The sequence below is a fragment of the Lycium ferocissimum genome, chromosome 1 (genome assembly GCF_029784015.1).
Source record: "Lycium ferocissimum isolate CSIRO_LF1 chromosome 1, AGI_CSIRO_Lferr_CH_V1, whole genome shotgun sequence".
Taxonomy (NCBI): domain Eukaryota; kingdom Viridiplantae; phylum Streptophyta; class Magnoliopsida; order Solanales; family Solanaceae; genus Lycium; species Lycium ferocissimum.
Window position 1 is genome coordinate 68467106 of NC_081342.1, and position 16816 is coordinate 68483921.

General features: G+C 35.5%; 1 non-coding gene across 1 annotated transcript; it reads right to left on the reverse strand.

Moving 5' to 3' along the window:
• Window positions 1–16310: 16310 nt before the first annotated feature.
• On the reverse strand, window positions 16311–16382 carry TRNAA-CGC (transfer RNA alanine (anticodon CGC)). The gene has a single exon. It is a non-coding gene; the product is annotated as a tRNA-Ala (tRNA).
• Between the last annotated feature and the right edge of the window lie 434 nt (window positions 16383–16816).

Here is a 16816-nt window from a genome sequence, read left to right on the forward strand (position 1 = left end):
CATGCCGACTAATAAAATTATTTATACTAGTAAACTTCAAGTTTATCATGCCATGTGCTATTTGTTTTAATAAACTTCCGGTTTACTATGACATGAATTTTTTTTTGTATCGATAAACTTCTGGTTTATCGTGACTATGATTTCATCGTACTTATATTTGTATAGTACAATTTGGAGAATAAATAGGGTAACCTTTCACATACATATTTCATACCACTATGATTTTGGAGATATTTAATTCTCCCGTCATTAATAGCTTCAATATGATAGCCATTTACTTTAGTAAACTTCGGGTTTACTACAACTTGTGTTTCAATCATAACGACATTGTATATTACAATCTAGAACGAATTACAAAATAGTATATAAGCTTTTCAGGAGGCCTTAATTTATTCTCCATAATCACATATTGTTTGGACACTACTAGTGCCACGATCTTCTAGATAAATAGTTAGCTATTTTGGAGCCCTTAATTGATTTTATATTATCATATATTACCTTGACATCGTTGGTGTCATGACCAAAAACATTGCAACCAAATGAACATTTAAAGACATTCAAAAAATAAATATTAAGTTATACAATCTTTGATACTTCTATCATCAACGTTTATGGTAAATATCTCCTTCAGGGAGAATACCCATTATCATATTTATATGATCCACCTCAACAACTGTAAAGGTCAAGTGCGCCTCCACTTTGTACTCCTTTCTTTTGATGGAGGATTTATATAATTTATCAAATTAGGTCGCACGACAACCGCGTGCCCCATGACATTTCGTACCACTTTAAGCAAAAATTACTTTCACCTTTTGAAGGATCATTTTGAGAACTCATATTGTTCTTTCTTTTATAATTACCACAATGATGCCTATTATTTTGTCCCTTGTCATGTCCACGTTCATTCATACAGACACAATAATTATTTTGTCATCTTTCAGACTTATCATATACTGCTACTACATTCACTTCAGGGAATGGAGCAAATTCAGTAGGATGGACATCATAATTTTTTCCCCATCAAAAGTATATATTATTTGCCTCGATCATCATTATATCATCACTATGGTGCATTGGGACTCAAACCAAACGCCTTACCCATATAAAGGGGTGTTAGACCATAATTGCTTGGACTTGAATCCAATATCTTATATTGCCATCATAGTGCACCGGGACTCAAATTCGATATCTTACCCTCTTGGTGCGATGGGACTTGAATCCACCGTCTTACCTTTAACCAATGGCATAATAGGCCAAAATGTACTAAGACTCGCCCTCGAGCCTTTGAAATATTATCACTTTACAATTATATGCGTATGTAAATTTATGCTTTGTTTAAAGATTCTTCCAAACAAATAAATCAGTTTCTGTGCTAAACATGGGAAGTACTGAGGCCTCATTTATTCACTAGATGATATATTAGATGAGGTCATGAATTTTTTATACAACCCACAATTAAAATAATTTTGATTTTAAAAGAAGAATTCTAATAAGAGGCACCACACATCAAATCGATCAAGATCGCAGCAATAAGATTAAGAACTTACCCTATTCTATATCAAAAGTTAGAATAAATGTTTTTAATATATTTAGGATTTACTATCAGAACTCAGAACCCAAGTACTTACCTTTGTGGAGGAAGTTGATATTACCACAAAATGAACAATATAGAAGACCGGTTCATTTGGTCGTGGACCCAGAATCTCAAGAGATACAAGAAATATATAAAATTCAACCTCTAAGAGACCAGTGATGGAACATATAAATTCACAAATGTAAATTCATTTTCTAAGCATCATCAAAACAGAGGCACGTGTACTTTATGCTAGTTATACCATGCATCTCAAATTCTTCATCTATTGCTTTGATAGAGAGTAAAAGTTAGTCTGTCAAAATTGCCAAGTACAACTATAACCATAGTTTTAAAAACTGAGAGCGTGACATACCTCAACAGAGAAGGGAATAAAAATCAGCTCGCAAATGGTTAGAGTAAATTTTGGGGTTCTATTACTTCTGGAGTAAATTTCAAAGTTAACCTCTTCGGAACTAATTCTCAAAGTTTATTTAGAATATTTCTTCTCAATTATTCTACCTCTTCGGGAGGTGAGTCGTGACAACTTCACAACCAAGTCCACATATGTATTTATAAGCTTTACCAAATATTATCACATTCACTTCAGGGAATGGATCTATATTTATAAAATATTATATTCACTTCAGGGAATAGAATAAATCAGTTGGACGTGCTTCAACCACATCAAATTATAATAACTTATAACCTCTTTCAAGATGTTGCTACTTAAGGAACAAATCGAGACATGCATATGGCATAGAGAATTTGCTCTAATGTATCTTCAATAATAATTATTTACTATAACTAAAACACATGACTTGCAATACCAGATAATAAAACTCGTTTTGTTTTAAGAGGCCTTCCATTAGGTCATTATTAAGAATGCTTCACAGAATAATTAGTAAAAAAATGCCTAAGTAAAATCATGTTCAAGTGGGATAAGATACTAATTACCAGCTGTATTTAGGCACAAAGTAGCAAAGAATGAGACATCACTTTACCAACGACCACATCAGCTTCATGTATTGTGATGCTTTTCATTCTTTTCACTCGGAAATCGTACAGCTAGGTTTGATTTTTGTGAAGAGAAAAAATAAATTCTACTTAAAAAAATTAGAGACTCGTGCTGATAACGTGTTATAAAATAATAAAGCAAGGAGAAGAATATTGTAGGTAAAGAGAGGAGAGAGGGGAATTCTTTATTTCTCCTGAGGGATGTATTTAGGATGAAGGAGAACCTCTATATTTATAGGGGAAAACTGATTGATCCCAAAGTCAATAACCCTAATATTTCTCCTAAAGATAGACATCCAAAATATATAGATAACAACTATTCATAGCAATATATATATAACCAAGGTAGGAATTACTATTAATTTTTAATAATTTCATATTAGGTAAAATTGTCATTAATTTTCAATGATTTCATTATGACAGTTATTTTAATGCGTAACATGACTTTGGATGGACTTTTACACTAAACAAGTTCTAATTTACAAGCTATTTGTTGACCAAAATTTTTAAAACTCTTTGTTTTTCAGTAATTTAACAAGCATGTGTTGGTAAGAATTGTACAGAAAATAGAAAAAAAAAATTACGCAAACAATGCCTCTTTAATGTCAAGATACAAAAGGATGCTAAGGAAATTAGTGAAAGACTATCATCCAAGAAATTCGCCCCTATTCTTTTCTATTTGATTTGCAATTTGGATTTTTTTTTTTAATCTGTTGTAGGCATATGTTTACTGTTAATTTAAGCTCATCACTGTAAATGTTTTTTTAATTGTGTCCTTAACATCGAATTGTGTGATTTAATTTGTGTGTTTTGCGTGATTTTGAGATTTTATCCTTAGTTTTAATTGAAAGTGGTTCCAAATTTTTTTAATTGTTATAATTTATGTTCGCTAGGATTTGTGATCTCGCCCAAAAGAATGCGGATGAGACTGAAATTTCAAGTTACTAATTTGATTTTATTTATTTTATAGGATATTGCAAGGCTATTTTGAAAATCGGGACAAAAGAACAATGAGGATTTGATTGTCACAATTCTCAGACACCATAAGATAAAATATGTTGAATTTTATTTTGAAAGTTCTTAAAAGTCAATTGTCAGTGTTTGTTTTAAATATTATGTTTTTAGTTGTTTCTCTAATTGCTAATAGAGATTTGAAAACATATAGGCCATTGATCATTACACTGAATGCGCCATGTTATATGTTCGGCAGGCAATATGTGAAAGCGCTAGAGTCAGGTGAGGAGGCACATCATTCTCCTTGTGGAGACCTTGATGATCAACCAAATTTTTAGCTTGGGATAGAAAAGGCTAGCTCCATAGATAAAATCACTATTTTATAGTGTTACTTCTGTATGTTTCACTCAACATACGACTTTACATAATTTGTTTTCTTTGTATAAATTTTTTAATTTATTGACACGTGCAAGCACACGCAGAAACTAGACTTAAAACTAATCTACACTATATTAAAAGCACGAACGGCCTTTTTAAATGTTAATTGAATTTTTTGTCCTTCATTAAAAGATTCTTTAATAGACAAAATAGACAGTTAATAATTTTTCTAATATTCAGGACTTTAAAATTAAATTAAAAAAAATTCTATTGAATATTTCCTAATTTGATCTATGCAGGAAGTCTTAGATTAAGAATTTAACATTATTACCTTATATAAATTTTATCCTTATTTGAATGTCCTAATACCTATTTTAATCATTAATCACTATGAATCTATTGAAAGTTTGCATTACATTTAACTCGTAGCTCTTTGAAAAGTAGGATCTCTAAGAACTAGCAAATCTACTTTTCAATATCTAATCCATCGTTGTTTCACATTATATCTTAAATTTTCTCCTTTTTTCTTTTAAAAAATAAAATATCTATTTGATTGTTATTTGTTTTAATTTCGAATTTTAATGTTATTTTCGGGTATTAGTATTATTAAAATTAAATATGTATATCTTGGGATGAGCTAATTACTAAGAATTTGAATCAACAAAAAGTAAATCATTTTTTGTTGTTGTTGAGATTAAATAAATTGAGTTAATTAATTAGAAAAAAAATCCAATTGAATTATTCTTCAAAATTATCATATATATTTTTCAAGTTAACAAAGTTCTTAGCTAACATAAATTTATTGAATTTAATTATTGTGTAAATATAATAGTATTTATTTTTACCATTTAAGCAAATGTCGCATTTATTTAACGTCAAGTACTATTTTTCGACATTTTTCGCATACATGTTTTATTGATTGACGCGATGCACACACGCAAAGCGCGTACACTAAACCAGTTAATAAAGAAACAGGTAAGATGCTCTTTTAGTTAGGTTGTTATTATTCTAGAACTTTTATGTAAACTCTGGTTGAAATCTAAATCGTTTTCTTACTTCATTTTTCTAATCAATCTATTATTGTTAGGAAGACTTTTTATCTTCTCGATTTTAGTTATTTGTTTAAATAAGAAAAGATTTTATATAAGGTAAGATCTTAATCAATTTTAAATTTTTAATATTAGAACTTCTTACATAATTAAAATAAGGAAAGATTTAATAATAAAGATATTTTTTATTTCAAACTCCCAAATCTTAGGAAAATAATAAATTATAATTCAGTCCAATATAAAATCTATTTTTAAGGGTGCAAAAGTAGGACGACATTTCGCTAAGATTAATAATATTTACTAACTCAACAAAAGAAGGAATGTACCTCACAAAAGTTTTCAAACGCCTTAATTATACAATGACATGAATGTCACCTTTTTCAGTTAATTTATTTGTAAGGTTATAGCAAAACAAAAATTACGAAAATAAGTAACTTTAGAACTTTAAAGTAAAGTAAAATTTTAGCTATATAAATCTTTTCCTTATTGTTTTTGAACTATGTATCTCAAGATTTGAATGGAATTCTCCCTTTTGCACCACAATTCCCCTTCACCTTCCTTAGAATTTTCTTGAAGAAGATGACTCCTACTTGAGTTTCATACGCTTCGCTCCATGAATTTCATGTTGTTGATCATCAATTCCCCTTGATTTTTCTTATGGATGAATATTAGAGTATTTTTTAGAGGTTTCTTGAAGTGGAGAATGGAAATGAAATGGGAAATAAATGAAAAGGGTCACTTATATTTAAAAGAAAAATCTGGCTGACCTACTTTATACGGATCCACATACGGTCCGTACTATTTATACGGACTATAGATGTGGCCGTAGATCTGGTCCAGTAGGTGATTGTCTCCTTGGCCAATTATACGGTCCCATCTTCGGCCAGTATAAATTATACGGTCCGTAGATTGGGCCGTATAATGTCCAGTGGTTCCGTTTTCGTTCTCGTCGACTCGTTTGATCTCCAATCCTTATGGAACCTTCTTGGCACTTGTTTAACATCTCAATACCAATCTTAGAGACGTTATAACATGTCTCTAACCATCATCATGCCATCACATAATCGTTACTCATTATGCTCACCCGATACACAACATATGGTTTGCTTTTCCTTACTAACTTTCTTTCCTCATCTCGGATGTCTTTGAGAATCTTAATTAGGGCCATTTATATGATTTCTTGCTCGTCAAAACATCGCATATGTTATGTCCTTCGCTCACCTATTAACTGTACATGTACGGAGAATTTTCCAAGGTGTAACACTTAAGGCTAAATTGACTAACTTTGAAATACAAAGTTATGTCTTAAGGCCTAACTTGACTACCTTAGGAATTAAAATTATGTTTAAGGCTTAACTTGACTAACTTTGGAATCTAAATTTATGCCTTAAGGTCTAACTTGACTGTCTTGGAATCTAAAGTTATGCTTTAAGGCCTAACTTGACTAACTTTGTAATTTAAAGTTATGTCTTAAGACCTAACTTGACTATTTTTGGAATCTAAAGCTATGCCTTAAGGCGTAACTTGACTAACTTTGGAAACTAAAGTTATGCCTTAAAGCCTAACTTGGCTAACTTTAGAATCTAAAGTTATGTCTTAAGGCCTAACTTGACTCTCTTTAGATCTAAATTTATCCCTTGAGGCCTAACCTTGGAATCTAAAGTTATCCCTTAAGGCCTAACTTGACTACCTTAGGAATCTAAAGTTATCTCTTAAGGCCTAACTTGACTAACTTTGAAATCTAAAGTTATCCCTTAAGGCCTAACTTGGGTAACTTTGAAATCTAAAGTTACGCCTTAAGGCCTAACTTGCCTAACTTTGGAATCCAAAGTTATGCCTTAAGTCCTAACTTGACTAACTTTGTAATCTAAAGTTACGTCTTAAGGCCTAACTTGACTGCCTTTGGAATCTAAAGTTATCCCTTAAGGCCTAACTTGTTATATCCCGTATTTCATACATTCGGATAATTCGAGAAAGTCGTGGCAAGTTAAGGACAAAATCATTGTCAAGAATTATTTTAATGTACGAGTTGCTAGGAACATTATTTATGAACATTGGTAGTATGAAAATATTGGGAAAGGCCAAGGGTAAAAAGAGAAATTTGCAAAATGGCCCACGGAAATAATGTGGAAGGCTAGGGGCAAAATAGTAATATTGAGAAAAGTCGAGGGGCAAAATGGGAATTTCACCTAAGGTTCATGAATGTTCCAAAAGGGCCACATTGTCCATGTGGAGGAAAAAAAAAAGGAAAAGAAAAAGAAGGAAAAAGATGACAAATAAGTCATCTTTGTTTTAATATAAGAAATTTCAAGAAGAAGGGCATGTGTCCATTTGTCATTGGCAATAACTAAATATATATATATATGTATTCATCATCTTCCAACATAAGAAAGACTTGGAAAAAAAAAAAGAAAGAGGAAGAGAGAAACAAGGGGTGTTCGGCCAAGTGGGTGGCCGAACCACACCCTTGGAAGCTTGGCCCAAATTTTTTCTTCTTGTGTTCTAAGTAATTGAGACGTCCTCTTTAACGTGGGAGAATTGTTGGAGCATGAAAATCATTCATTCTTGCAAAACTCTACCTTGGCCGAAAGTGAGGAGGTTGAAGAGAAGAGGTAAGATTTAATCTCTTTTTATGATGTTATGAAGGCTTGTTTGTATTGAAGTATGAAGGAATGAATAAAATTCATGAAAATATGGATTTAGTGTGTTGGCCGTGCATGCATGTGGTGTGTAGGAACAATGGTGCAATTATTTTATTTAGTGTTTTGGTTGTTGTTGTTGTAGATTCTATGTTGGTAATGAAAAGTTGATGATTCTAGTCCAAGTTGTAATTGTTGGAAAATTGTTTTAGAAGTAAGGTGAATTGAATATAGTGTTCTTGCACATATGGAAAATAATGTTGTTAGTGAGTGAATTGTTGATAAAGTTCATGAAAGTGAAGAAAGAAAAAGTGTTGTTATTGTTCTTATTTCATTTGGAAGATTTCGGGTGGTATAGCATGTTGGTTGAATTGTTTGGAGTATTTTTGGACATTGTTGAATGGTTTCGGATTAGTATTGGAATATGTGAACAATTACGAATTGAATGTAAAGGAAGTGTTATTGAATTATGTAAAGGAGCTACTAATGTTGGAATGTGTTTTGAATAAGTTGTCGAAGTCGTTGGCATAACTGTTGATATTATTGTTGATAATGTGGCCGAGTTCCATTCTCGGATTTGTTGTTGCGAAATTGGCCGAGTTAGATGCTCGGGGATGGCGCATTTACAGGGGAAATGCTGCCGAAATTTCTGTAGACAAATGTTTATTCAAGGTTGAATTCCTAAAAGCTCTAATTAATATTTGGTAAATGTGACCATTTGTAGATTTTGGAGAGTTTGGGATTCGAATTTGGAATAGCGTAAGAAGCGGAAAAGGTATGTAAGGCTTACCCTTTCTTTCTCTTGGCATGTCCTAGATGTGATAGGTTATGACTAAAGCCTCGGGGGTGACTCTACTCTTAGAAATCTGAGCTTATATTTTTCCCTTTTTCATTCAGTAGAATTGAACTAAATAACTTACGCTTTATTGTAAAGAAATGTTCAAACGTCCGTAACTTTTGAAAATGAAAGCGGAATGCCTTGAAATCTTCGAGGATGATCCAATGGCACATAATGACCACGTTTTTATGTTCGTTACCCGACTTGACTGAGGTGGGCCCACAATCCCCGAGACCTAATTGTATTATTCTATTTACCTTATTTAGTAAGATAATTAAGGAAACCTTTGACTATTGTTCCGAATTTGATATAAGTATCTGGTAACTCAGATATGAGCATTCTGGTTTGACTATTCTGATATAAATGCTTTGGTACGGACGATCTGATTTGAATATTTTGATATAAGCATTCCGATGTAAATATTCTGATATAAGTATTCTGATATAAGTACTCAAAAATAAATATTCTGATGTATATGTTCTGACATAGGTATTCTGATCTATGTATTTTGGTATAAGCATTCGGATATGATAACTCCGATATGAGTACTCCGGTATGAGCTTATGATATAAGTATTCTGCTATGTGTATTTGGGTATGAGTCGTCTGATCCGAGTATTCTAATACGAGTATGCTCTATAAGCGTTAATGTTCTTCATGTACGATCTCGGATCGCTTAAACGATCGAAGAGGTTTACGTATTCCAAACGCTCATAACTTTCCGATACTATCTCGGAAGAACCCGAAACTCGTTTCTGAGCCTTCGAATGTCGGTAATTGTACGTATCTATCGAGTCTGGATTTATGTGCATATGGTTTCTCACGACTCTTGCTCGTGCATGGCTCGTATCTTTCAGAGTCCGGGCGGGGCATGTTATGTTCTCGTGCGTACTCCACGGTATGATTCAGGGAGTCCCGGGCCGGGACATGATCTCGTGTGCACTCATCTGCATTATTCACCGAGTCCCTCGTACTTGCGGGCGGGACACGTTATCCGTATATATTTATGATATGATGGTACGGGGATGGCGGCCGGATGGCACGTGATGATTATTCACCGAGACCGCGGGAGGGCGGGACACGTTATGTATACTTGGTACATGATTACGATATGTCGTGATTCCATATTACCGAGTCCCTTAACAAAGGGCCGGGACACGTTATTTGCATATATGACATATGATTCTGCTATACATGATCCTATTCACCGAGTCCCTTATCAGAGGGCCGGGGCACGTTATACGCATATGAGATCTATGATTTTGACATGCATTGATGAGTCTATCCACCGAGTCCCTCACGGGGGCGGACACGTTAAACCATATGTGATATATGACATCATCCGAGCATTACGTGCATTCCGTAGTCGGTCCGTATATGTCGGTATACCGAGCATTACGTACGTTCAGATTTTTGTCCGTTATATGATATCATCTGAGCATTTTGTACGTTCGGGATTCCGTCCGATATATGACGACATCTGAGTATTCTGTACGTTCGATATTCCGTCCGATATGTGACCTCATCTGAACATTCCGTACGTTCCGTACTCTGTCTGACGTGTGACATCATCAGCGCATTCTGTATTTTCTGCACCTCTTCGGACATGTGATCTGTAATTGTAAAGTAAGCATTTTAGTACTCTGGTTAGCACACTTACTTGCTGTACTCTCACTGACATATAAGACAGGTATGTATGCTTGTGTACGAAAAATAATGTACTTACACCGATAGTTACGTCCGCGCGGTTATGGTTCCGTTTCGTATTGCCCGCGCTTACATACTCAGTACATATTCCGTACTGACCCCCTCTTCTTCGGGAGCTGCGTTTCATGCCGCGCAGATACTCCCAGATGAGCTGAAGTTACTATAGAAGATGTTCCAGCAGAGATGACAAGCTCCATTTTCTCGGAGTGCTGCCGAGTCAGAGTCTGTTTGTTATGATTTCTGGATCTGTGTTAGAGACTTTGCAGACAGCGGCGTGGGTATTGGTTGTCAGTCTGTAAGCGGCTCCATCAGCCGATATGTTGGTCTGTGTTATGTACTGAATTTGGTATGATTATAGGTTTGTTCGGTTTGGGAGCTACGAGACAGAATAATTCCGAAAAATTTTACTATGTATTTTATCTTATTTGATTTAAAAAGTTTGACGTGATATGGTATGCAGTAAGAGTTTGAGGGTTCGCTCGGCCCTAAGTAAGGGTCGGGTGCCCATCACACCCTAATAAGGTTAGGGTGTGACAAAGTGGTATCAGAGCAAGGTCGGTCTAAGGGTTGTCTGCAAAGTCGTGTCCGGTAGAGTCCTGTTTATGGTGTGTAGCGTGCCACATTCATAAACAGGAGGCTACCGGGCATCTAGGGATTGTTGACCTTCTTTCTGTCATAGATCGTGCGATAGAGCCAAGTCATAGGAAAATGAAATGAGAAATTCCATATGTAAGCCTTACATACGACGGAAGGAAGCAAGTAACGATATGGAAAGGTTACGAGGGCAAGTACGAAAATATTTGTTCTCATATGTCTGTGAAAAGTTGGATGGCTAGAAGGTGATATGAGGCCATATGCCTGTAAGGTATTTGTTACTTCTGATTTCGAATGATAAGAATTTGTAAAGGTGATATGGAAGACCGAAAAGGGTAAAATAGTAAATGTACAAGAAAGGACGTGCTACGAACATGTGTCGGAATCTGTGAAACTTTGACTGGCTCTAGATTATGTAATAAGGGTCATATGAGAAAGCGGATGCGATTATATTAGCATTAAGACCCCGGATTCCATCGAAGTTTCGGAGTTAAGCGTGCTCAGGTGGGAGCAATTTCATGATGGGTGACCCCCTGGGAAGTATACTAAAATTTTCACAAAAGTAGATCCGAGGGACAAACCAGAAGTTGGAGTAGCCTAAGGGAAAATTAGAGTATACAGGATGGTTGGGGGTCGCAGAAGGGTCACCTAGCACGCAACAGGTTGGAATAGAGAAGAGACAGGGAGTACGCTACAGCTTTGGAATTAGGATAGGCTTGAACGACGTTTGGAAGTATTTTGTGGGCTAGTTAATAATAATTATGCGTATACATATGAATGCGTATGATGCCTCATTTGTGATTGAACTAGTGGACACGTGTGTCCCAATGTGAAGATTGTTGGCGTATAAGGAGCCCCTTAAAAGGGGGGGGGGGGGGAGAATATATTATGTCGGACTTAACAAGAATCAGTATGAAGAAAAAGGACAACTGTAAGAAGGGATCCTACCGGGGTATCATATCACCCCATGAGATTAGTTGAACATTCGAGGACGAATGTTCTAAAGGGGGGGAGGATGTTATATCCCGTATTTCATACATTCGGATAATTCGAGAAAGTCGTGGCAAGTTAAGGACAAAATCATTGTCAAGAATTATTTTAATGTACGAGTTGTTAGGAACATTATTTATGAACATTGGTAGTATAAAAATATTGGGAAAGGCCAAGGGTAAAAATAGAAATTTACAAAATGGCCCACGGAAATAATGTGGAAGGCTAGGGGCAAAATAGTAATATTGAGAAAAGTCGAGGGGCAAAATGAAAATTTCACCTAAGGTTCATGAATGTTCCAAAAGGGCCACATTGGCCACGTGGAGGAAAAAAAAAGGAAAAGAAAAAGAAGGAAAAAGATGACAAATAAGTCATCTTTGTTTTAATATAAGAAATTTCAAAAAGAAGGGCATGTGTCCATTTGTCATTGGCAATAACTAAATATATATATATGTATTCATCATCTTCCAACATAAGAAAGACTTGGAAAAAAAAAGAAAGAGGAAGAGAGAAACAAGGGGTGTTCGGCCAAAGGGGTGGCGAACCACACCTTTGGAAGCTTAATGAAATTTTTCTTCTTGTGTTCTAAGTAATTGAGACGTCCTCTTTAACGTGGGAGAATTGTTGGAGCATGAAAATCATTCATTCTTGCAAAACTCTACCTTGGCCGAAAGTGAGAGGTTGAAGAGAAGAGTAAGATTTAATCTCTTTTTTATGATGTTATGAAGGCTTGTTTGTATTGAAGTATGAAGGAATGAATAAAATTCATGAAAATATGGATTTAGTGTGTTGGCCGTGCATGCATGTGGTGTGTAGGAACAATGGTGCAATTATTTTATTTAGTGTTTTGGTTGTTGTTGTTGTAGATTCTATGTTGGTAATGAAAAGTTGATGATTCTAGTCCAAGTTGTAATTGTTGGAAAATTGTTTTAGAAGTAAGGTGAATTGAATATAGTGTTCTTGCACATATGGAAAATAATGTTGTTAGTGAGTGAATTGTTGATAAAGTTCATGAAAGTGAAGAAAGAAAAAAGTGTTGTTATTGTTCTTATTTCATTTGGAAGATTTCGGGTGGTATAGCATGTTGGTTGAATTGTTTGGAGTATTTTTGGACATTGTTGAATGGTTTCGGATTAGTATTGGAATATGTGAACAATTACGAATTGAATGTAAATGAAGTGTTATTGAATTATGTAAAGGAGCTACTAATGTTGGAATGTGTTTTGAATAAGTTGTCGAAGTCGTTGGCATAGCTTGTTGATATTATTGTTGATAATGTGGCCGAGTTCCATTCTCGGATTTGTTGTTGCGAAATTGGCCGAGTTAGATGCTCGGGGATGGCGCATTTACGGGGGAAATCTTTGCCGAAATTTCGTAGACAAATGTTTATTCAAGGTTGAATTCCTAAAAGCTCTAATTAATATTTGGTAAATGTGACCATTTGTAGATTTTGGAGAGTTTGGGATTCGAATTTGGAATAGCGTAAGAAGCGGAAAAGGTATGTAAGGCTTACCCTTTCTTTCTCTTGGCATGTCCTAGATGTGATAGGTTATGACTAAAGCCTCGGGGTGACTTACTCTTAGAAATCGAGCTTATATTTTTTTCCCTTTTTCATTCGGTAGAATTGAACTAAATAACTTACGCTTTATTGTAAAGAAATGTTCAAACGTCCGTAACTTTTGAAAATGAAAGCGGAATGCCTTGAAATCTTCGAGGATGATCCAATGGCACATAATGACCACGTTTTTATGTTCGTTACCCGACTTGACCTGAGGTGGGCCCACAATCCCCGAGACCTAATTGTATTATTCTATTTGCCTTATTTCCGTAAGATAATTAAGGAAACCTTTGACTATTGTTCCGAATTTGATATAAGTATCTGGTAACTCAGATATGAGCATTCTGGTTTGACTATTCTGATATAAATGCTTGATGCAGACGATCGATTTGAATATTTTGATATAAGCATTCCGATGTAAATATTCTGATATAAGTATTCTGATATAAGTACTCAAAAATAAATATTCTGATGTATATGTTCTGACATAGGTATTCTGATCTATGTATTTTGGTATAAGCATTCGGATATGATAACTCCGATATGAGTACTCGGTATGAGGCGTACGATATAAGTATTCTGCTATGTGTATTTGGGTATGAGTCGTCTAATCCGAGTATTCTAATACGAGTATGCTCTATAAGCGTTAATGTTCTTCATGTACGATCTCGGATCGCTTAAACAGTCCGAAGAGGTTTCTGTATTCCAAATGCTCATAACTTTTCGATACTATCTCGGAAGAACCCGAAACTCGTTTCTGAGCCTTCGAATGTCGGTAATTGTACGTATCCATCGAGTCTGGATTTATGTGCATATGGTTTCTCACGACTCTGCTCATGCATGGCTCAATGTATCTTTCACTGAGTCGCGGGCCAGGGCATGTTATGTTCTCGTGCGTACTCCACGGTATGATTCACTGAGTCCTGGGCCAGGACATGGTCTCGTGCGCACTCCTCTGCCTTATTCACCGAGTCCCTCGTACTTGCGGGCCGGGACACGTTATCTGTATATATTTATGATATGATGGTACGGGGATGACGGCCAGGATGGCACATGATGATTATTCACCGAGACCCGCGATGGGCGGACACGTTATGTATACTTGGTACATGATTCCGATATGTATGATTCCATATTACCGAGTCCCTTAACAAAGGGCCGGACACGTTATTTGCATATATGACATATGATTACTCGCTATACATGATCCTATTCACCGAGTCCCTTATCGTAGGGGCGGGGGGACGTTATACGCATACGAGATCTATGATTTTGACATGCATTGATGAGTCTATCCACCGAGTCCCTCACGGGGCGGGACACGTTAGACGCGTATGTGATATATGACATCATCCGAGCATTACGTGCGTCGTATTTCGTCCGATATATGTCAGTATCTGAGCATTCTGTACGTTCTGTATTTTGTCCGTTATATGATATCATCTGAGCATTCTGTACGTTTGGGATTCCGTCCGATATATGACGACATCTTAGTATTCTATACGTTCGATATTCTGTCCGATATGTGACCTCATCTGAACATTTCGTACGTTCCGTACTCCGTCTGACGTGTGACATCATCAGCGCATTCTGTATTTTTTGCACCTCTTCGGACATGCGATCTGTAATTGTAAAGTAAGTATTTTAGTACTCTGGTTAGCACACTTATTTGCTGTACTCTCACTAACATATGAGACAAGTATGTATGCTTTGTGTCTGAAATATAATGTACTTACCTGATAGTTCTGTCTGTTACAGTTATGGTTCTGTTTTCTGTATTGCACGCCTTACATACTCAGTACATATTCCGTATTGACCACCTCTTCTTCGGGGCCTACGTTTCGTGCTGTCGCGAGTACTCCCGGCATTTAGAAGTTACTATAGAAGATGTTCCGGCGAGAGGATGACAAGCTCATTTTCCCCGGAGTCGCCGAGTCGAGTCCGTTGTTATGATTTAAAGGATTTGTGTTAGAGACTTTGCAGACAGCGGCGTGGGTATTGGTTGTCAGTCTGTAAGCGGCTCCATCAGTCGATATATTGGTCTGTGTTATGTACTGAATTTGGTATGATTATAGGTTTGTTCGGTTTGGGAGCTACGAGAAAGAATAATTCTAAAAAATTTTACTATGTATTTTATCTTATTTGATTTAAAAAGTTTGACGTGATATGGTATGCAGTAAGAGTTTGAGGGTTCGCTTGGCCCTAAGTAAGGGTCGGGTGCCCATAACACCCTAATAAGGTTAGGGTGTGACATAACTTGACTACTTTAAAATCTTAAGTTATGCATTAAGTCCTAACTTGACTAACTTTGTAATCTAAAGTTATACCTTAAGGCCTAACTTGACTACCTTTAGATTCTAAAGTTAAGCCTTAAGGCCTAACTTGACTAACTTTGGAATCTAAAGCTATGCCTTAATGCCTAACTTGACTACCTTTGGAATTTAAAGTTATGTCTTAAGACCTAACTTGACTAAGTTTGGAATCTAAAGTAACCTGGCTACCTTTGGAATCTAAAGTTATGCCTTAAGGCCTAACTTGACTAAATTTGTAATCTAAAGTTATGCCTTAAGGCCTAACTTTACTATCTTTAGAATCTAAAGTTATTCCTTAAGGCCTAACTTGACTAACTTTGGAATCTAAAAATTATGTCTTAAGTTATTCCTTAAGGCCTAACTTGACTAACTTTGGAATCTAAAAATTATGTCTTAAGGCCTAACTTGACTAACTTTAGAATCTAAAGTAACTTGGCCACTTTTGGATCTAAAGTTATGCCTTAAAGCCTAACTTGACTTAACTTTGGAATCTAAAATTATCCCTTGAGGCCTAACTTGACTAACTTTGAAATCTAAAGTTACCCCTTAACTCCTAACTTGACTAACTTTGAAATCTAAAGTTATGTCTTAAGGCCTAACTTGATTACCTTTGGATCTAAATATATGCCATAAGGCCTAACTTTGAAATCTAAAAGTATCCGTTGAGGCCTAACTTGACTACCTTTGAAATTTATAGCAACTAATTGGAGGTGCGGGGAATCGAACCCTTGCCTCTCGCATGCGAAGCGAGCGCTCTACCATATGAGCTACACCCCCTTGATTTTCCTTTAAATTCGTATTGATTTTTATATTTTTTCGGACCTTTTCTAATTTCAGCTAATTTTCAAAAGAGCTGAATGTAAAATTTGTCTGGAATTTTCATATCACGGTGGTTTGATTGAGTCATACAACATTGTCTTTTTCATCGTCTTTATCGGCATTTGTGGATGAAGATGAGAGCTTCGATTCTTACCCTACAGGAGTATTACAACAATCTGCATAAACTTTATACTACTTGAACAACATCACGAGTGTTGATCTGGGGAATATAAAGAATTACAAGTGAAAAACAACATCAATTTGAAGAATCATCCTTGTCCAGCATCCAATTCCTACGCTTCAAGGATTTCCAAAATCCATCTGCTGCTAAACCTAAACTAACAGAAAGAAGCAAAATGGATGATTAACACAGGTTTACTATTTCTACTGCA